Source organism: Patella vulgata, chromosome 2, assembly GCF_932274485.2.
Source record: "Patella vulgata chromosome 2, xgPatVulg1.2, whole genome shotgun sequence".
Lineage (NCBI taxonomy): Eukaryota > Metazoa > Mollusca > Gastropoda > Patellidae > Patella > Patella vulgata.
In genome coordinates, this window is record NC_065880.2 from 5,833,732 (window position 1) to 5,857,329 (window position 23,598).

The 23,598-nt window shown below is 39.3% G+C and overlaps 1 protein-coding gene across 6 annotated transcripts in view; it reads right to left on the reverse strand.

Moving 5' to 3' along the window:
- The window catches only part of LOC126810233 (suppressor of lurcher protein 1), a 413,673-nt gene that overhangs the window by 251,084 nt on the left and 138,991 nt on the right, over positions 1–23,598 (reverse strand). For all 6 annotated transcript variants that reach the window (XM_050535225.2, XM_050535229.2, XM_050535226.2 and 3 more), the window contains exons 2-3: positions 23,428–23,529; positions 6,053–6,158 (exon numbers count right to left, since the gene is read on the reverse strand). The gene's annotated coding sequence lies outside the window, so the exon portion shown is untranslated. The remainder of the gene's footprint in view (positions 1–6,052; positions 6,159–23,427; positions 23,530–23,598) is intronic.

The window sequence follows — 23,598 nt, forward strand, 5'->3', positions numbered from 1 at the left end:
TCGAGTTTTCGTCCCATTGGAACGACTAGAGAAATTTCATTTTCAGGCCTCCGTCCTACACCAATGACCAGGGGAAACCACGTCGGAAAATCCCGATGAATATTACACAAGGACATTGGTTTATAATAAACACTTATTAATATATTTTAAAGGACCTCCAGTTTTCGTCCCATCCGAATGACTAAACGTTGGTTTATAATAACCTTGATTAATATATTTTAAAGGCTGTTATTTAGTACATAATATATTGATGCATGGCGTTCAGAGACCAAATATCGTATTTATAATTATATTTTGATAAATGACTTTTGTTATAAATGGACAGGGTATGTAATTATAAAGCGATTTGTAGTTGGACTAAATGACAGTAGCGTTTAGTTTCTTCCCAAGATAGATATAATCTCAGAACATGTTAAAGATGCTATCTGGACATACTACGGCAACACTAAAGATGATATATCAACAATCTATACAAACATTTGTTACTGTCGTTTGTTTGTCTGTCTGTATGTTCACGGTTGGCGGTTACACTAGGGTTGTCCCCCGAGGCTGAAAGTTGGTGTGTAGGGGTAGTCCAGACCGTGGAGTAACATAAGCCTGGTGGCGATGGCCTACCACTTCCGGTTTCGACATTAAGGTTAAACCCCATTAGTCCCGAAATGACCCCCCCTCTCTCTCTCTCTCTCTCTCTCTCTCTCTCTCTCTCTGTTTATAGTTAACGGCTACACTAGGGCTGTCCCACGAGGCTGAAAGTTGGTGTATAGGGGTAGCCCTAACAAGGGAGTAACATAGGTCTGGTGGCGATGGCCTACCATTTCCGGGTTTGGTATGGTATGAGAACAATTTTGTCCAGGCAGCGGGGTTGCAACCTACTCTTCTTCGAATTACGACTGTCAAGGGCTCATGTACGTGTACACGGGGCATCGGACTCGTAACATCAGCACGACTAGACGTTGTTACATTCCATTACCCCGTCCTGTAGCACTTTCAAGGAGAAACCACACTGCAAAAACCTTGAGATCTTTCTTAGCCAACATAGGGATCATACATCGAATCATCTTGTTAGTGAGCCAGTCCTTTATTCACTGAGACACCATGGCCCCAGTTAAAACTCCTACAGAAAATAAAGAAATAAACTTACCTAATAGTTGTAAGAATTTGTCGAGACATAAGATGAACCAGCAACAGGTAAAACAAATATTATATATAAACAATACAGCATAATATTATATCTATATTAAACATCAGGTAAAATGGCACCCCCTCTTTCCTCTCGATCAATATACTGTCCATTTGATTGGATGCTATAGGTTGGTTTGTTCTGTAGGATCACAATCTTTCTTCATTTAACGTTTTATTTCCGGAAATATCACAGCCAAGAGTTTAAGACCAAAATAAAACTAGATTAGTAAACAAACTGTCTTCCACTACTCTTGATTAGATTAAATTTGATTATTCCTTTAAAATGTTACTTTGGTAGATAAAGTCAATTCGGAAATATCAACGATTATGTGTTCAACAGTCGACAGTTTAAGATCAAAATGAAACTAGAATTAGTAAACAAACTATCTTCCGGTAGTGTTTTAGATAATTGAAATAATAGAGATCAACCCAATTAAATATTTTATGTGGACCTAAATCAGGGAGATTTCACAACTTTAAGCTAGGAACGCAAACCAATTAAAATATTTGATGTGGACCTAAATCAGGGAGATTTCACACCTTTAAGTTAGGAACGAAAACCAATTAAAATATTTTATGTGGACATAAATTAGAGGATTTCACAACTTTAAGCTAGGAACGAAAACCAATTAAAATATTTTATGTGGACCTAAATCAGGGAGATTTCACACCTTTAAGTTAGGAACGAAAACCAATTAAAATATTTTATGTGGACATAAATTAGAGGATTTCACACCTTTAAGTAAGGAACGAAAACCAATTAAAATATTTGATGTGGACCTAAATCAGGGGGATTTCACACCTTTAAGCTAGGAACGCAAACCAATTAAAATATTTTATGTGGGCCTAAATCAGGGAGATTTCACACCTTTAAGCTAGGAACGCAAACCAATTAAAATATTTTATGTGGACCTAAATCAGGGAGATTTCACACCTTTAAGTTAGGAACGAAAACCAATTAAAATATTTTATGTGGACCTAAATCAGGGAGATTTCACACCTTTAAGTTAGGAACGAAAACCAATTAAAATATTTTATGTGAACCTAAATCAGTGAGATTTCACACCTTTACGTTAGGAACGCGCTTAGTAGGTCTACTGTAAAATACACAGTACACGGTAAAATCATCAGTGATTACGATTCTGACTACATTATTGAGCGGGTTCATTCTCACCCAGCTCAAAACTTAAATAATCATGTTAGCGTGACTAAGGTGTTAATTGGAATTTCTAAAGAAGGATTAGCTGTAGTCAGTTTCAAATTGGGCACTGTTTATTTCATTAGGTTAAACCTAATAGTAAAACAAAATCACTTGATAATGTTTTATTCAACATTTATTATAGTAAAACATGTTTATTTTAACACTTTTAATGTAAATGGAAAAACTTAATATAAAAAATAAATAACTAAATAGCACTATGAAATGAGCATCAACATTAAAAATATATATTTCATATGGGCAAGTAAACATTTCATACTTTTTACTCTAAATGGACAAGATGAGATACCGCATCTACATAAAGCATGATGTCTCTTTGACCATTTCGGAACTGATCTTTCAATGCTTGACGTCTCTCTTGAAGTTCACATGACACTTATTAAACGGTTAATCCATATCTAATTAGGTGAACACATTTCAGCTACAGACCATAATCCCCCAGCCCTCAACCCTTAATCCCCTTAATCAATATTTTGAGCTGGATGAGAACACCCCACTGAGCCAGGTATATTTAGCACCCACCATTCAAAAGTCACCAGGGGGTTGTTATTAGGTATATATAAAATATCAATTCATAAAATAATCAAATTTGTCTGCGATATAAACACGACGGAAGCGGACTTTAGATACACCTTCACCAACCAATTAAATCGACAACTCTATGTATGACCAGAATCAAGGAAGAGGGTGCCATTGTAACAGATGTTATTATCAGTTGTATTGCTATAAAATAGAACAACAAAACGCCGAGCCAAATATGGATGATATTAATATGAGAGTACAACAATTCAAGTTCCTGATATTAATAAAACAACATTCTGTAATAATGGCCATCAGGCAAGCTTTTATGGGGCAGATTCAGAATATTCAAAAATAACATTTTTATATTCGTCCCCACGTGCAAATAAACTATAATTATAATTATATTGCTTAAAACTACAGTGGAGACGAATATAAAAATGTGATTTTTGAATATTCTGAATAAGTCCCATAAAAGCTTGCATCATCCATATTGCCAGCGATATTTCAACTCCGGTGTTTAATCAAATTGTCTTTCTATATTAATAAATAATTTAATTATAAGATAAATGCCAAGGCTGAGATATGAAATTCAATTAATTTTCTATTTTCATTTCTTTTTCTCGTGATTTGTTTTTATCTGATCGTTGGTATGTTGTAGACATTTACAAACTGTTTTAGACTAACATCTAAAGGGAAACAACTCTAACACATTTAGATATGGAATCAGACTAGTAATTTTTTTCCTCATTGATATCCATGATATTTATTGATCTGTGTCATTTTTCGAACATTAGGCGAATCTTAATCTTTATAACCACAAAGAGCCCGACATATCAGAAAAATCTGATAAAGTATTGGGCTGGAGGTGGAGGAGCTATGATTGTTATCTATGTTTGGTTTTGGGGATTTATAGGCCGTGACATCATTTCCGTAGTGATTTCTCTATATCTTGTTTACGTACTTCCTGTTTCGTCTGTCTCAAATTTATGAATATTTACCAAATCGTTGCCAGAAAATGTAAATTCGAACAGTCTTCTTCGATTCTAGCCCAAACGGTCACCAAAAGTTGTTATATAAAATGGGAAGAAAAGGGAGAAAGAGGGAATTGTTGTAAATGTAGGAAGTACGTTCGTGGGTCCCGAGATAAGGGGAGGTAATTACTAGTCTTAATCCTAATAACATCACGAGGTTATGTCCAGTACTGATGCTAGTTTTTCATAAATAATAATCCTTAAACATGTAAATCATGGTAAACTGAAAATGTGTGTTTATTCGAAATTTGTATTTATTGAATTTATTCGAAATTTGTATTTATTCGAAATTTGTATTAGGATTTGTATTTATTCGAAATTTGTATTTTTACTTACGGGAAATTTGTATTGTATTTATTCCGAAATCTGTATTTATTCGAAATTTGTATTTTTGTCACTTTCATAGGATTTCACGTTATCGATAAACAAAGCAACAGTTCTAAATATAACTGAGTTTTTTTATTATATCTAACCGATAAATTCACAATGCCAATAAAACAATTTTATTGTGCGTTCGTGCAGGAAAGGCATACTTCAAAACTATATTACATTTTTACATAAATATAAAAAATAAGGAATCACCTCAGCCGATCCGAAATAGAATATATTTTTATTTTATAGAAATTTTTTAAAATTAACGACCATTGTGCCCTGTCCATAAACCGATTCATACTGTCTATTATTGTTAATGTTTCAGTTTGTAAAGAAAATCCCGAGAGAGTAATAATGTTACATCAATGTAATTGGCCATCTGTTTGTAAATAAATGATTCACAAAGTTTATTATATCCTTTAAATTTGGTTAACTTCTTTACATTTTGCTAGGTGAGTGAACTGGTATCAAGCTGATATGAAATGAAATGGGGTTTAACGTGATACTTTTGGGCATCAATGGAACTATAGAATGAAGTCAAGGCACGTAACTTTACATATGTTTTAGAAATAAAACCGGACAATGCTAATATACTTGATGTTGGTCATAGTTTGAACGAAATCTAGAATATACATTTTTTTTTTCTTTAAACAAAATTTTATTAAGAAATTGAAAGGTATTGAGGAACAGGCATAGTCTATATGACCTCCCTCCGCGATCTTTCGAATTTAAGAGGCATGATTCCTTATTTATCAACGTTTTGGACCCTTTTAACCTTCTTTTAATAACATATGGGCATCACCGAAATACAATACTTTGGTCAATTTAAAACATTTGTCTGTTCAGCAATCCGAGGTGAATGAATTTTGATTTTGCTTCCGTCTACTCCACATCGCACCCCAGCTACCAAAGGGTTGCACGAACGGACCTCGGTGTTTCGTCCTATCCGAACGCATGGGCGTTCTTCCCTGGTCCACGACGGGATCCGGGATATTATGATCAAGAGGTTATTGTCAGAAAAAGCTTAAAAGGCTCCAATACATTGGGAATTATATTTCACTTACCAGTACTTACGTGGTTCGATATTTATTAATATATTAATGCTTTTAACACACATCACCGAAACTTACCTTTTTCTTACCAGTCATTTCACAACAACAACAACAACAACAATATTAAAAATATATACACAAAACAGACACGGAATGCAGCAAGATTAATTTGAATTTAATGACCTAAAATGTATGCGACATACACTCAGCTGTGTCACATGTTGTTGGTGCTTACCAATGTAATTTAGAACTCTGTATGTTTAAGTTAGGTAAAACCAAAATCCAGTAAGACAAAACCGAGGAGACAGATCAGTTCGACTGACAACCAGTTTCCATTTTTGTGGATCAGGAATATTGTATTCCAAAAGCAACAACAGACGGTGACCTATACGTTACACCCACCTCAGGATTTAGAACTATTTTGGAACGAGACAATGAGATTTCGGGTGTTCTTGCGCGTTATAAACTAATCAATCTTTGACAGCTAACAATCTCACACAACAACATCGGGGATAAGCAAGATGGCGGTGTAATTCTAGGGAAGTGTTATCAAAGGCGGATTTAAATGCATCTATTATAAAATTTCAAATTTTGTTTCACTTCACCGAATCTCAAATTAATACGTACTCTACTAACATGCAGATATTTTATTAATAAAAACAATAAAAGTATACCGCGCTCCAGCCTTGGGTCCCAACAAATTTTAACCCATGCCTTGAAAGCCCCGTGATTGTCTGGCCTTTTGTTTGTTCACTCGACCACCTTCGGTTTCAGTCAATTCTGAAAAAGAAAATAGATGACTTGATAAATTGCTTGATAATTTCTGCCTACTTTTAGAGATCGGAACTGTGACAGTTAAAGTACCTCGGGATTTTGCGATGTGACTTCCCCTTGTCAGTGGTGAATGACTGAAGGCCTGACAAGGAACCGTGTCTGAATTGATATCTGTATACACACTGGGGTGCACGTAAAAGAACCCTATATAGTTTGAATATGAAATAAGAGATGGTTGTACTGCCGCTGATTTTATAACATATGAAGGACTAGATTTTCTTCCTTGAAGGACCCTCTGCCCTGCATCAGTCACAAGGGGACACCAGTCTAGAACATTCTGAGGATCTTTCGTGGCCAACATTGGAATCGAACTCGTGGTCCCTTACCAGTGAGCCAACGCCATAACCACCCAACCAACGTCACCCCGTCTATAGGTTTTAATAATTTTGAAGTTAACCGATGTGAACTAAAACAGATGTTATGTTCATTGTGCTGCTAGATTGAAGCCTACTGGAATCGAACTCGTGACACTTTATCAGTGAGCCAAGGCCATAACCACTGAACCACCGTCTGTAGGTTTTAATGATTTTGAAGTTAACAGCTCCGAACTAAAACAGATGTTTAGGTTGATTGTCCTGCCAGATGGAATCTTTTAGTTGACCGGACCAGAACAAAGCTCTGATTAATTTACAAGAAGAATTTATTTGTTTCGTAATGACAAATTAAATTGTGTCTAGACGAGATTTAATTTAAAACTGATTTCTCAATGGTTTCATCTTCAACCAAACAATAAACTTGGTTGTTAAATTTCCAATTTCAGTTCAGTTTAAAGTCGCTCTTAGTCTGGCTTAAACAGGCATTGCCAGATTCGGAGTCGTTTCCTGTAGGGGAGAGCGGGTTATGTTGTGCCACTTACCACAAAAACTGCTCTGGAGTTAAAAGTATCCATATAGTTTGCTGCCGAAGTTGGTTTCACTACGTAGTTAAGATATTGTTCGTTATTAAGCATTGTTTGCACCCAAATTACTATGCCGGAAGAAAATGGTAGGGTTCTAAAACAGTGTTGGTCAAGTGGCCCAATTTACCCCATACCCCAAGGGTGGGGTAAGTTTTAATCTGATTAAAATACAGATCTATATTTCGTTTCGTTTTTTTTATACTTTTGACGGCCCACACTACATGAAGATCTGACAAGTTATAGTGGGAGTTTACGTAAGGGGTCAAACGAGCGGCTTTTGACCCTATGATGCCAAACATTGATTAATTAATCAGTGTCGACGTTTCTAGTGGTTTACCTACAGTTCCGTGCGTAAAAAGTCCAAGAACTCGCCGTAACACACCGTTTCAATGGCTAATCCCTCACACCACCCAGAACACGTTAATGATAACAACTCTTCCAGATCCTAGTGTAGTAAAGACAAGGAAAACGAAATTTTGAATTATAAAAACGAAACGAAATAAGATCTGTGTTTTAATAAGATTGGCCAAGTTGTTCTACCATATTGGATAAGTTGAGCCGAGTCATTGTAAGAAATATTGATAGATAAATGTCACAAAATTACAAATGTTTATTCAACATGTTGTTCCAGTTGGTCATCTTATATATATGATAACATTCACATGTAATTTACTCATGGTAAACTCAAATAGTAAAATTAAAGATGTACATTCAGCTACACTGAATTATTGTCGTGATCAGAGTACTAGAAGAATGCCCGGCTTCGCTCGGGGGTCATAACTTCGAAACCGGAAGTGGTAGACTAACGCCACCTGGCCTATGTTACTCCCCGGTCCGAGCTACCCCTATACCCCAAATTTCAGACTCGGGGCAGACCTAGTGTAGCCGCCAACCCCGAACAGACAGACAGACAGACAAACAGACAGACAAACGACAGTCACAAATATTAGTATATAAGATAACATTCACATGTAATTTACTCATGTTAAAATCAAATCCTAAAATTAAAGACTGGTTTATAAGTATATAAACGACGTTTCGACAAGTATTCTCTTATCGTTATCAAGCACAAATGATTATTTGAAGCCTAAAGAAAGACCTACAATAGTAAGATTTGGCTCTTGCATAATGTATGTTTAGAGGACTAAATATACAATCATATCGGAGATCTGATAAAACAGAGAGAGACAGAGAGCGAGAGAGAGAGAGAGAGAGAGAGAGAGAGATAGAGAAGAGAGAGAGTAGTGGGAGTAAACCGGAGGACCCGGTTGGACAGGCGACCCTACTCCTTGTCACGTACAACCGGGGAATCAAAACCACGCCCAGTAAACTCAATGGCAGACCTTATGACACAACGCGCACGTGTTAACCATTCGGCAATCCAACCCTCCCTCTGATAAAACACTAGCTTCCTATTAGGTATCATCATCAGCGGACAATTACGGAGTTTTTAGTAAATGCTATACACATCAGTGGCGTGCTACAATTTTATTCATACTCTCAAATACTTATTTTAAAACCATATCTATATTAATCAACTAGTCTCATAACTTTATGAAACGTGTAATAATATTATTAAAGCGAGCGTCGTATTTCTATCTAAATGGAGATTAACGACATCACTATGATGACTATATTCATATTAAACCGTGAATAAAATGGCGGCAATCGATTTTATTGGAGAAAATTGATATTTATTTTCGACTTGAGAAAAGTGGAACGCTCTTATTTTTATTGATCATTTTTTTGAAATTGGCGAGGGAGGTGAAATCTAATTCCACATGATGGTCGTGTTCCCTGTTTATCTATAATATCATACCATTCCCCGCCAAAATCACCGATCAATATCAGCCATAACTTTAACGACAAACACATTAGATAAGAAAAGATATTAGTAAAGAGATGAAGTGATTGAGATGGCTACCAGTGTTTGTCTTAGATTCTGTGTAGATGTTTAGATAAATAAGACAATCTCCTTGTCATCCGTAGACATAAAATGGAGTTTGACGTCTTACATTTCTGCACCAACGGGGATAATGAAGACGGGCATTCGCTACACAGTGTGCTGAGAGAGAGAGAGAGAGAGAGAGAGAGGGGGGGTTAATGTCCACTCCACACAAAACTAGGTCATTTCGGGACTAACATATGGTTCAATTTTCTTTTAATAATTCCTTAGCGCATAGGGGTCTTTAGCTGTTGGAGAAAACGGGAGAACCCGGAGAAAACCCACGAGGTTGGACAGGCAACCCTACCCATTGTTACTTACAATCGGGGAATCGAAACTACGTCACTTGACTCAATGACAGACCTTTTGATCCAACGCGCACGTGTTAACCATTCAGCCACCCAACGCCACACATGGTGCTAAGAGATATTGTCCGTAGAATTCTTTTTAATACTAAACGTCAGATAATCAAGTTGGGTACATTTAAGAGTGGTATAACTGAAATGAAAACGCGGGGTTTAACGTCCTAAGAGTAGACCGTAGCTGCCTGGACAATGTATACCCGTCTTCATTAGCCCATTAGGAGCAGAACAGTAGCACGTTTAACCCCATTTCATTTCTTATTAAGGTCAACCAAGTACTCATCTAATGCAACCTGACACTTATTACCGTTCAATAATTGTTTCTGTTAAATATATCGAATCCATGGTTGTACGAGACAAGGAGTAGGGTCGCCTGTTCAACCTCATGGGTTTTCGCCGGGTCCTCCGGTTTCCTCCCACTACTAAAGACCCGTACGCGCAAGCGAATTATTGAAATAAAATTAAACCATATGTTAGTCCCGAAATTACCTAGTTTGTGTCGAGTGGACGTTAACCCCCTCTCTCTCTCTCTCTCTCTCTCTCTCTCTGTTAAATATAATAAACATTTATTATCGTATATTCTCCTCGGGAGATGTGCTAAATAAAGAAAAACCTTCAAATTTACTACCATTGGAGTGGAGAGCCATAATAAGCTTTACATATACTACCCCGGTTAGTGCTAAATGATAAGGCCAGCTCAATTTTTCGTCATAGGTCAAGATATGTAAACAGGGCTAGTGTTAATCCCAACCCTTAACCTAACCTAGCCCCAATGTTTACCCTAACCGACAATCTCGCCAACAATCACGTGCCCTAACCTTATTTTCATCTCAGCGGCCTTGGCGAAAATTGGGCTCGCCTTAACAAATAGATTTAGCCATACTCCCCGTCTAACTTCCTTCTTGTATATCTATTTCAGGGTCAGCTGAAGAGGAGATGGGGCCGGGTAGAGACGTTATATTTATACAGATGGATTGAATAATTCATCTATCAGAGGTTCTGTGTTCTGGTTAGGATGAGGGCTACAGAGTTACCCACCCCTAACGTCACCTCTACCCTAAACCGTGTCGTGTCTAATCAAGATCTTTCCGACCTGCGCAAAAAGCCCAAGAATGGACTCTCCCACTTACTTCTGCACACTATTGCTAGTTTCTGTTATTGCTCCGTTTAAGTCAATTCTTGTTCTAGTTCATGTCCGCGGGGAATCCATTTTGTTTTCTGGGTAAATTCACTTTCTTTAAGTCCTCCCCAGGGACCATACATTGTCTATCCGTCATTTTTATTTGCTGTTCTTATCAGGAGCTAAGTCCCAGCCTTGTTATTACCCATACGCCAACAGATAACGTCACTAATTTCATAGACATCTATAATTTGTCGAGTTTATTGACTTGAGTTACAAATTACATCTCGATTAACCAGCTGACCAGGGTAAGTATTTAATTAGTAGTAAAACAGATCAATATTAAGTAGACCAGTTTGTCACAGTTCATCATTGTTAACCGCTTTAAAGCAACGAAGCGCCATTTGCATTTTCACAACTTAATCCAAATGAAATGAAAATGAAATGGCGTTTATTGTCCTACTGTTCTGCTCCGAACTGGACTAATGAAGACGGGCATATACAATGTGCTATGAGGGAAATTTTGCCCGGACAGCGGCACTACGGCCTACTCTTATATCGAATTCCAACTGTCAAGGGATCTTTTATGTGCACGCAACTGTTTACACGGGACTTTGCTTTTTCAACCCATCCGAACGACTAGAAAGTTAGTGAAACCACCTAGGAAAATCCCGATGAGCTTTCTCGGCCAATACAGGGATTGAACACGTGACCTTCAGGTTAGCTATATAGTCAGCGTCCTACCCACTTATCCACAGTAGCTTCCATTACATATTGAGCAGCATTGATCGATTAAATTTCACTTCAACATATCTTTATAAAAACTGATATTAGCGAATCAACTGTTACAATATTGTAGTTTGAGTTTAAAATGACGTAATCGGACTTTCAAGTTGTGATTATTCTCTTAAGTTTGCCATTATTTATCGTATGTTGACACCCTCTTTTGTTTTTAAAATCGGGAAGTTGAATGGCGGAATGGTTAGTGAGTGAGCGTTGTATCATAAGGTCTGTAATTGAGTTAACTGGCGTGGTTTCGTTTTCCCCAGTTGTACCTCCCAAGGTTTTCTCCGGGTCCCCCGATTTCCTTCTACTGCTAAAGACCCCTACGCGCAAGCGAATTATTGAAATAAAATTGAACCATGTGTTAGACCCGAAATGATCTAGTTTGTGCGAGTAGAGTCTCTCTCTCTTCCTCTCTCTCTCTCTCTCTCTCTCTCTCTTTCTCCCCCTCTCTTCCCCTCTCTCTCTCTCTCTCTCTCTCTCTTTAAAATCGGTTTACGTCCTACATTTCTGTACTGACAGGGCAATTTGGGTCGGACATCGGCGTTTCCGCGTCTTCTTCGCCAAATTCCAAATGTCAATGGTTCTTTTATGTCGACGCAAACTTGTACACAGATCTTCTCCCATCCGAAAGATATCTAGATGATTCAGTTGCACTATATGTTCTGAGGAGTCAAAAATCCTTTTAAAACGTCCGTGGACCAGTTTGTCATAAGAGTTAATAATATAGTATTAGAAATCAAATGAAATCAAATGAAATGGGGTTTTACGTCCTACTGTTCTGCTCCGAACTGGGCTAATGAAGACGGGCATACGTCGGACATAGTGTGCTATGAGAGAAATTTTGCCCGGACAGCGGAACTACGGCCTACTCTTATATCAAATTCCAACTGTCAAGTGATCTTTTACGTGCACACCAATATGTACACTCGACCTCGGTTTTCGTCCCATCTGAACGACTAGACAACTCTCCTTTTCGGGTCCTCTGCACCACTGACAAGGGGAACCACGTCGAAAAATCCCGATGAACTTTTTCGACCAATGCAGGGATGGAACACGCGACCTCCAGGCTAGCGAGCCAGCGTCTTACCCACTTAACAACTGTGGCTCCCCATAGTATTAGCAAGTAGGCATATCATTTACAGTCTGGCGGGCTTATAAAACATTAATTAAGTATTGCCCATTTTAATTTTGAACTTTGAGTGTAAACGAAAAACAAACGTAGTCATGCAGCGCAGAATTGACGGGGAATACGATGCAAGGGAAATAACTCAAAATAGCAACCCGACCATGCGCCACGTGATCGTTAAATAAGAAGCCAGACATCAATAAAATATTTTATGAGAAGATGATTAATAAAAAGATAATAAAACGACGTTACGAGAAGAGCCCCGAGTTTGTTATTCATGGTATTAATCATATAATCAATACATTGAATAGAGGCGTAGTTGTTTTTATCCAAAGGACAATACGTGTACAGAAAGACTAACCGGCTAATCAAGAGAAGATACCATCATCTATGGACAATATAAAATATTTAACTAGAGCGAAAGAAGGAGAGAGAGAGAGAGAGAGAGAGAGGAGAGAGATGGGTGGAGGGTATTAACGTCTATTTTGGGCTAACACCTGTCAGCCTGTTCCATATGAAAATCACATCATCTTTGGCAAAATTGTAATATTTTACTTGTAGTATAAGAGAGATAGAGAGCGAAAGAAGGAAAGAGAGAGTGAGAGCCGGGAGGGTGTTATCGTCTATTTAGGGCTAACATGTGCCAGCGTATAACCTTGAACCTTGAAAATCACATCATCAATGGCAAAGTTAAACATTGTACATGGAGAGAGAGAGAGAGAGAGAGAGAGCGAGAGAGATGGGTTTAACGTCCGTTTGATACTAACATATGCCAGCGTATACCTTTGTTTCTTGTGTACACCGGGTATTTCATATATATTCAAAATCATGTACAATAAGTATATAAGGCCCTAAGTATAGGGTCCCTGTACAATAAGTATAAGATTCTGCGTATCGGGACCCTTATACAATAATTATAGGATCCGTAGTATAGGGACCCATGTACAATAAGTATAGGGTCCAGAGTATATAGGGACCCATGTACAATAATTATAGGGTCCAGAGTATAGGGACCCATGTACAATAAGTATAGGGTCCAGAGTATAGGGACCCATGTACAATAAGTATAGGGTCCAGAGTATAGGGACCTATGTACAATAAGTATAGGGTCCAGAGTATAGGGACCTATGTACAATAAGTATACGGCCCGTAGTATTGGGCCCAAATTACGGGGTCCCCTGAACAATAAGTATAGGGGCCGAATTACGGGGACCCCTGTACAATACGTATAGGCCAACAGTGGGTGTTCTAAGGTAGACAACGAATATAGGCCATATTGGATATTGAAACTTTGCAACATTTCTAGAGAATTTAGGGCCCACCTGAGAACAACGGGTAGGTAAATCGTTTGTCGAATAATACGTGTAGCTCCCGTGAACAAGTAAATGGTAAATTATCCCAATTGGGATGGTGGAAAGCAGATCCTGTCATTTTACTTGTTTTTATTTCAATGCTAATTACACGCTGAGCTATCCACGTGACCTTTGATTCACTCAATCAAGAAATTATGAGTCTGTAAAAAAAACAAACACTTTCTGACAGAAAGTTGAACAAGATAATAAAAGATCAAGATATTATTTTGTTTTTCTATTTAAATAAACTACCAACGTGACCTTCGAGTCATTCAGTCTCAAACCCAGAAATCCGACCTGCATTAGCGTCTATTCCTAAAAGACAGAAAGTGTGACGAGAGCTTTACAAATATTTTCATTGGCTAAGCTAAGCTGTCAATCAAATTACTGCTTGTTATGGCACTTGTGAAGACAAACGAACAGGTGAGGGGAGAGGGGAGAGGAGGAGGAGGGGGGGGGGGGGGGTAGAAAGTAGCGCTTCGAGCTCTAGCCGGCTGGTTACCTCCGACTTGCGGCGGTGGTTTCGGTCCTTGGTGTGACCGTATTTGGCTTGCCTTCTCCACCTCCTCGGTTTATACGGATATCCCGGTTTCCTCCAATAGGAAAGACCCGTGCGCGTGCGCGGGGATAATAAAAATAAGATAACTTGTCTGCGATATAACCCACGGTGGAAGCGGACGTTAAACAGCAATAGAAATGAAATGAAATGGGGTTTAACGTCCTACTGTTTTGCTCCGAACTGGGCTAATGAAGACGGGCATACGCCATACAGTGTGCTATGAGGGAAATTTTGCCCAGACAGCAGCACTACGGCATACTCTTATATCGAATTCCAACTGTCAAGGGGTTTTCGTCTCATTCGAATGACTAGACAACTGTCCTTGTCAGGCCCTCCGTCCTGCATCACTGACAAGGGGAAACCACGCCGGAAAATCTGGGTGAACTTTCTCGGCCAATGCAGGGATCGAACACCCGACCTCCAGGCTAGCGAGCCAGCGTCTTACCCACTTAGCCACCGTGATCCCCCAAACAACAGCAATAGAAGAAGAATAATACAAACAGAGAGTGAACGGAGTGTATTTACTGTATAAGTGTACGTTTACTGGTCAGCCGCGATGGCTAGGTGAGTAAGGCATTGGCCTGATAACCAGAAGGACTGTTCGGGCAAAATTTTCCTCTTAGCACACTGTATGGCGTATGTCCGTCTTCATAAGCTCAATGGGTGCGTTAAATCCATTTCCGGTGTGGTATCCCCTTGTCAGTTGAGTAAGACGGAGACCCTGACAAGGAGAGCTATCTAGTCGTTCGGGTGTGACAAAAACCGGAGATCTCGTGTACATAATGGCGTACACGTAAAAGATCCATTGACAGTTGGAATTCGATATAAGAGTAGGCCGTAGTGCCGCTGTCCGGGCAAAATGTCCCTCATGACACACTGAGCTGAACAGTAGGACGTTAAACCATATTTCATTTCATAGCACACTGTATGGCATATGCTCGTTTTCCAGGCAAAACAGTAAGGCGTTAAACCCCATGTCACTTGTGGGGGGGAGCGGGGTGAATGGCCAAATGGTGAAATGCGTTTCGATTCCCCGGTTATTGAAATAAAATAGAACCATATATTACTCCCGAAATGACCTCGTTTGTGTTGAGTGGACGTTCACCCCCCCCCCCCTCTCTCTCTCTCCCTGTTAGATCAAAGCGCTAACTCTCTCTCTCTCTCTCTCTCTCTCATTCCATCTGTACGGTCAGTATTGAACTGTTCACTCCGTCCTTGTTAAAAGTACAGTTATCCCACATTACCGAGATGGGGTTGGGTGAGATACGTGAAATCTCACGGCATCAATAACTCATCATAATGGCCGCCTTCATAGAATATCCAGAAAATGATTGTAAACGATAGACAAATGTTGAAAATGGCAGGAATCTGTAATCTGGCAAGCTGCTACAAGATAAGGGTAAACATTTGTCCTACTATTTTACCACTTCAACATGGCGGATCGATATCCGTGTATTCAAACAGTGATCGTTAAATCTAGTCAATTAATTCAAAAGTCTCCGATCAACACTGTGCGGAGCTCTTCATTCCACGGAAAGGAGGCAAATCTCGTAACCGGAACACTTCATTGATATTTGCTGCCCATTCAGTTGATTCTCTGCTCGAGGTTTCGAGTGTAAAAGGAGAATTTCATTAAGCATTTAAACAAAGCACGTGCATGTTGTCTGTTCGTGTATTTGTTTATGCATATAAGATGTTTCAGAATGGGATATCATGCATCGCTCTTTTTTTTTACCACAACGCTTATAATTCTCGCTCAACACCGGGGTCGAACACGTGTCGGCCCGGTTAGTGAGTCTGCGCCTTACTCACAACCCAGAGAGAGAAAGAAAGAAATGGGGTTTAACGTACACTCGACACAAACTAGGTCGAGTGGACGTTAAACCCCATTTCTCTCCCCCTCTCTCTTATTTTTTGCCATGTCTATATTCTGTCTTGTCCACAGGTTTATCTTGTAGATTTTTGTTTTGTGTTTAGTGCGGTCCTCCTGCACTTACTATTAAATGAAATGGGGACCCACGTCCTACTATGTTGCACTATCTGGGCTAACGTGTACACGGGACCTATGATTTCTGTCCCTTCCGAACGACTAGACACTGTTCCTTATCAGCTCTCCATCCAGCACCAGGGGCTTGTTTACTCGAATTTTTAACTAAGATAAAATCCAAATTTTAGTAATTTGATTCGATAATATTAGATTGATTTTAGTGCTTAGCCAATCAAAATTGAAGTATCTACTAAAATTGGATTTAATCATAAGTTAAAATTTGGAGAAACAGGGCCCAGAATTGAACATGCAACCTCCTTGCCATGTACAATCGGGGAATCGAAACGACGCCAGTTGACTCTACGACAGATACAACACGCAAGGGCTAACAATCCCCCCCCCCATACCAGAACTGAAATTAAACACGTAACCTCCTGATTACTGAGTCACTGTGACTCCTGAACTTAGATGAAATCCAACCCTGTTTTATTCAAGTGAGTGATTGTCAATCTTTCAGTAATCCCACGTCTAAATTAACCTAACTACAACACCCACTTTATTCATCCGCCTAGTTTTTTGCTCGGTCTACTGGGACTACTTCGGCTTTACGTGTTCGTGCTTGTTAATATTCAATGCTACATATTGCATATGCCTCATTTAATGGGACTCGGTAATAATTATTGAGAAGATGAAATACCAAATGTGTTCTTGTAAAGGCCCTCCCACACCAACGGGGTTTTTTTTTTCGCTGTCGGAATTACACCATGGTTCATTTATCGGGTACTATTGGTGCAATTTACTTTTGAAAATTCCCTCTCAGATATATATATATATATATATATATATATATATATATACTTGCAAACCTCGATGGTTTGTGGTGGTCGTACGAGCAAAAAATAATAAAGCCTAGTCGTGCGGATGGGACAATAAAAAAATCAGGTTCCCCGCGGACACATTGTCGTTTACTTACTGGTGCAATTTACTTTTGGAAATTCCCTCTCATAAATATATATACTTGCAATCCTCGATGGTTTGTGGTGGTCGGACGAGCAAAAAATAAAGCCTAGTCGTGCGGATGGGACAAAACAAAATCAGGTTCCCCGCGGAGACATTGTCGTTTACTGTTTAAAATAAAATGAAATGGAATGGGGTTTAACGTCCTACATTTCTGTATTAACCGGGCTAATGAAGACGGACATGCGCGTACCGTATTGTATGGGGGATACTTTGCCCGGACCGGAAGTTTTGGGGAGCCGCGGTGGCTGAGTCAGTAGGACGTTGGCTTACTAACCTGGAGGTCCCGTGTTCGATCCCTGCGCTGGCCGTGAAGAATGTTCATCGGTATTTTCCGGAGTGATTCCCTCCAACCCCACCTTTGTCAGTGATTTAGGACGGAGAACCTGGCAAGGGAAAACGTATAGCCGTTCTTATGGGACGAAAAACCGAGGTCCTATGTACACATTGGCGTGCACGTAAAGAACTCTTGGCAGTTGGAATGCAGCGAGGGCCCCCAAATCTTTAATTATGAGACTAACAAGCTCATTTTTACACAACCGTTTTATTAATATGTCCGAAACATTTGGGGAAAGCCGTGGAAATAAGATTAGGCCTTAACATCGCTGTCAGGGCACAATTTTCCTCGCGTCACACTGCATGACGTATATCCGTCTTCATTAGCCGTGTAGGAGCAGAATAGTAGGACGTTAAACGCCATTTCATTGCTCGAAATTTCATCTATCAAGGGTTGTGTTACGTGCGCGCCTACGTGGCAAGGCTCTTTTTGACAGAATCAGACAAATAGAGTAAGCATACTCCTCGCAGTGTTTCGTTTGATTAGAGCTAATCCCACTAAACACTGCTGTAACGAAAGCAAATTTCTGTTCCAAATTATGACTGGTCAATAGTCCGATTAACAACCAATAGCTAACTGCGTAACAATATCGTTATATTTTAAACAAAGCTCCAAATTGGACCAAATATATTTACATAACGTTACGTCATGACTCACGATTTTATTATGCCCAATTAACCAGTGCATAGCAGAATATTGCAGAAAAACTATTTGCGTGACAAACGAGGCTATCAACACGAATACAATGTAAACAATACTGTATGGAGACAAAGAATAGTTTCACCGTTTTTAATACCTTAAATCACTGTTCAAAGTTTTGGGGAAGCCCCCAGATTTACGAAGGGTTGTCATGTTGCTGTACTTGAGATAGATTTAATTGAACGGGAAGAATAGACATACTCCCTAAAAAGCTCAAGTATCAGAAGCCAATCCAGCAATGGCCAGAGAGGGATTTCTCGGGCCATTGCTTCAGGAATATGAAGAGTAAGTGCACTTAGAGCTAAATTTTCCTCGATATATGCGTGACCACTGAATACATAAAAAAATTGTATTAAAGGAGCTAAGTCTTTAACTCAATATTTTCCATAATAATCCAATTTAGACACACGAAGTAGAATTGTCTAAGATCATGTATAATGGGATTACTTGTCTTGACAAAAGCCGACCTTACACACTGAGCTTGTCTAAGATCATATGATAAGATAACTTGTTCGAGACTAAAGCCAACCTCACACCGAGTTTCTCTAAGATCATATAAGATAACATGTTCGTGACTAAAGCCAGCCTCACACTGAGTTTCTCTAAGATCAGCTATGATACGGTTATTTGTCCTGACTAAAGCCGACCCCAGACCATGATACTGTCTAAGATAATGCATGATAAGATTACTTGACTTGACTAAAGCCGATCCCACGCCGATATTGTCTAAGATCATATGATAAGATCATTTGTTAATTCTAAAGCCGGCCTTACACTGACATTGTCTATGATCACCTTTGATACAACTTGAAATCTTTGAACATGTTTAAACCTTTACGATACGCTCAAAATATTGCGTTTAAGCAAAAATCGTATTGAACAGATCTTCATACTACACGATTTTTGTCCTATCGCATGGGATCATACGTAATACTTGTGAGTGATGTCAGCTTAAGACCAGCTACTACACGATTTTAAATATTTAAACACGTTAACCTCAACGACAGGCTCAAATTGTACCAAAGGCTGCCTCACACGCAGCGACTTTTATCCCATCAAAGGCTGTTGTATTTAATCGCATCGTTGTGAAAATCGCAGTGTGTGAGGCCGGCATGATATTCGTTATTGTCAAAGCGCAGACATTTTGAACTGAAGCCTTCGAGACAACCCACGTCATGGAGCGGAAATGACCGTCGAATAGAATAATCTGTTTATGTAAGCCGGCCTTTATTTATGATGACATAAGCCCATAAAGTATTTATTTAAGTCTGGCATATTTAATACTATCAACCGATATTACACGAACTCGGTGAATTTAACCAGACATTTATAACTTGGTGACAATAATTTCATCCCGGCTAGGGAAATGCTCACATTGTTTTGGATCGGACTCAACTGGTCTGGTCTGGGAAGAGAGAGAGAGAGAGAGAGAGAGAGAGAGACTAGGCCATTTCGGGACTAACACACGGCTTAATTCTGTTTTAAAATTCGCTCATGCATAGGGGTCTTTAGTAGTGGGTGAAAAAAGGACGACTCGAAGAACACCCACGAAGTTCGGCAGGCGACCTTAAACCTTGTCACGTACAACTGAAACCACACCACTTGACTCAATGACAGACCTCATGATCTAAAGCTTGACGCGTTAAACAATACAGTCGACAACACAGTATACCTATTTAACTAATAAAGGTGCGTATACGCCATGTAATGTTGAGTCAACTGCCATGGTTTCGATTCCCCGGTTGTACGTGACAAGAAGTAGGGTCGCCTGTCCAACCTCGTTGGGTTTCTCAGAGGGTTCTGGTTTTCTCCCACAGCTAAATACCCCTACGTGTACGCGAGTTATTGAAATAAAATTGAGCCATATGTTAGTCCCGAAATGACCTAGTTTGTATCGATTGGACGTTAAACCCCATTTCTCTCTCTCTCTCTTTCTCTCTCTCTCTCTTTCTCTCTCTCTTTCTCTCTCTCTCTCTCTCCCTCTTATGATTAATATTCCAATTTTGAAGAATTGAAAATGAGACAATTCATCTAATGTGGTGCTAAGTTTATTTATTTTCAGAAATTAAATTATCATAATTATCATCATCGTCATTGTCTACAGTCGATTCGTCTGCAAAACGTACTTAACAGCTTTAGATAACTAACAATGAAATCATATTCAGACGAGTTGCGCCATGGGCACTGTTGACCCTCGTGGGTTACTCGCGTCTAGTCGACTCGATTATCTCACTTACAGATAAGAAGTCGAACAATGGCCGTATACTTTGAAGACTTCAGAGACGGAGTTTGGATTTTAAAAGAACAACCATTGCTCGTCTGACATGTTTTGTTCTCTCGGTCTTTCAACTAAAAATCTGTCAAATGTTTCTATCCAATATCTAACTGTAGCCCCACGAGGTTTGTGTTTTGTCTGATGCTATTTCCTCCAGAAGTTTCTCTTGTTAATGGACGATTGATGAGTAAATGGGTAAGTATAAATCACAAAAGATAACAAGAAAGAAGCTAACGTCTCGTCAACTCCTCAGGGATCCTATAGAATAACCCGATTTAAAAATATTCTCGGAGGCTCGTACAGCAATATGTGAAGGAACAATATTGGTGGCAGCCATTATCACATATGTCATAGAACTGGTTAAACACATTCTAAATAAAATTTCAACACAGAGATTTTACTACCATAGACGTAGGTGTCATTAGCAGTGACGGGAAACTGGATGACCCAGAGAAAAACCACGAGGTTGGATAATCGACTCTTATCATGGGTAATCGAAACCGTGTCATTTGACTCAATGCCAGACCTTATAATCCAACGCACACGCGACAACCATTTGGCCACCCAACCCCTGATGTAAAAGAAATGAATTGAACTGGGGTTTTAACGCCGGAATGTTGTACCATCTGCTCGACTGGCCAGGCCTCTGTCCTGCACCAATGACAAGAGGAGCCCACGGTTAAAAATCCCGGAAGCGTTCTCAGTCATCATCGGGATTGACTTTGACGCCCTTTCTCACTGAGTCACCGTGGATCCCAATCCCCCGATAAATTCCGTTTACGCAAAGGAGACATTCCATGGTGTAAATGACATATTTTCCGGTGAGGTTCCCTCTTGTTAGTGGTGCAAGACAGGGTACCTGGTAAGGGGGCAACGTATAGTCGTTCGGATGGAGCGAAAAACCGAGCTCCTTTTTACACATTGGCGTGAACGTAAAAGATCCCTTGGCAGTAAGAACAGGCCGTAGAGCCGTTGTTTGTGCAAAAGTGCCCTTGTAGCACACTGTATGGAGTATACCCGTCTTCATTAGCCCAGTCGGAGCAGAACAGTAGGACGTTAAACCCCATTTCATTTCATTTTATTGACCTCGTACCACATTACGGTTACTCTTATTTCGAAGTCAAACTTTAAAGAGCCATTCCCGATGTAATTGTGTTACTACAACAAGTACATCCTTCGTGACAACCCCATATTGTTTTATAAACAGACATGCGTTGCATCTCTCATCTATCCTTTTTTACAGTGGGGCTAGATGGCCCAATGATTGGCACGGTTATACGTGTGGAGTGGGGTCGCCTGTCCAACCTCGTGGGTTTTCTCCTGGTCCTCCGGTTTCCTACCACTGCTAAAGACCCCTACGCGCAGTCGAATAACTGAAATAAGATTGAACCATGTGTTAGTCTCGAAATGACCTAGTTTGTGTCGAGTGGACGTTAAATCCCATTTCTCTCTCTCTCTCACTCTCTCTCTCTCATAACAAAGAGATACAAAAACTGTTATTTAAGAATACATTATGCATAAGGCAAACCTGTCTATTACCGTTCAACAGCTATTGATGATTAAACGCAAAGCCTGAAAATCTAGAATTTAGAGGGGGGGGGCGTCATACCGACAAAAATTACAACCGAGACTACAAAGTTTTTAAAATGGGTATTTCTCGGCTAAGATAATTTGATTGAAATTTTCAGCTCTTTATCTAATCTCCCGTAATGTATCTTTAAACAATTCATGAACATTTAGCTATGGATAATCAAAAATAAAATGAACAAACTGTCTATATATATAGGATGATATTTTCAGGCTTGCCAATATTCATGGCTTTAATACGTGTTTAATTGAGCCTTCCGGGAAAGTTGAACAACCACTTAACGTGTTGAAATATCATAACGTAAATATCATTATCGTCAGTGTCCTTTAATAATGTCTTTATTGAAATCAAGTTTGGTGAGTAAAACAAAACAAAAAAACGATGTTTAAGTTTAGATAACCCTAGACATATTGTGGAACACGAAATCAAGTTTGGGGAGTAAAACATACAACAACAAAATAATGTTTACGTTTTTTAGCTGACAAAAATGAGATAATCCTAGACATATGGTGGAAAACGTTTATTAGATAGCCCAGACTTTTTTGGAAAACGAAAGTAGTTAAAATAAACTAAATATGATTTTAAAAAGAACAGTCAAGTACATGAATTGGTTATATTATTGTTTTCTATAAGAATGGAATGTGTTTAGCGCGTTCTTAAATCCAAAGGGTATACTCTTTGTTGGCGAGTCCCAAGTGAAAATCTTGATTATTCTATGGAATAAATCTCTTCCATGCCCGATTACCCCTTTTGCACGACGATTGGTATGACCTAAATCCGAACTGAAATTAACGGCACCCCAACACATTTTAATAACAATAGAAATGGGAATGGAATGTACTGAAATGAAATGGGGTTTAACGTCCTACTGTTCTGGTCCTACTGGGTAAATCAAGACGGTCATACGCCACACAGTGTGCTATGAGGGAAAGTTTGCCCGGAAAGCAGCACTATGGCCTACTCTGATATCGAATTCCAGTTTCGAACAACTATTCGTTATGCCTCGCCAGATCCTCCGTCCTACACCACTGAGAAGAAAGAACTTCGCCGGAAAATCCCGATGAACTTTCCCTGCCAACGCAGGGGTTGAACATGGGACGTCCAGGCTAGCGAGCCAACGTCCTACTCACGGTGGCTCACCTTTTCAATAACAACATATCTTACCTGTTAATTCTACGTTTTGAGTTATTTTATATGTCTATATGTCTTCTTCTGTTTCAAGTTGAATCGGCTCTACTCTTGATCGGACAATACGGTATCATCAATCTGAAAAATAAAAAACGGCAAAGGTTATCAGAATTATATAATGTGAGCAGTACTGAATTATAATGCCAT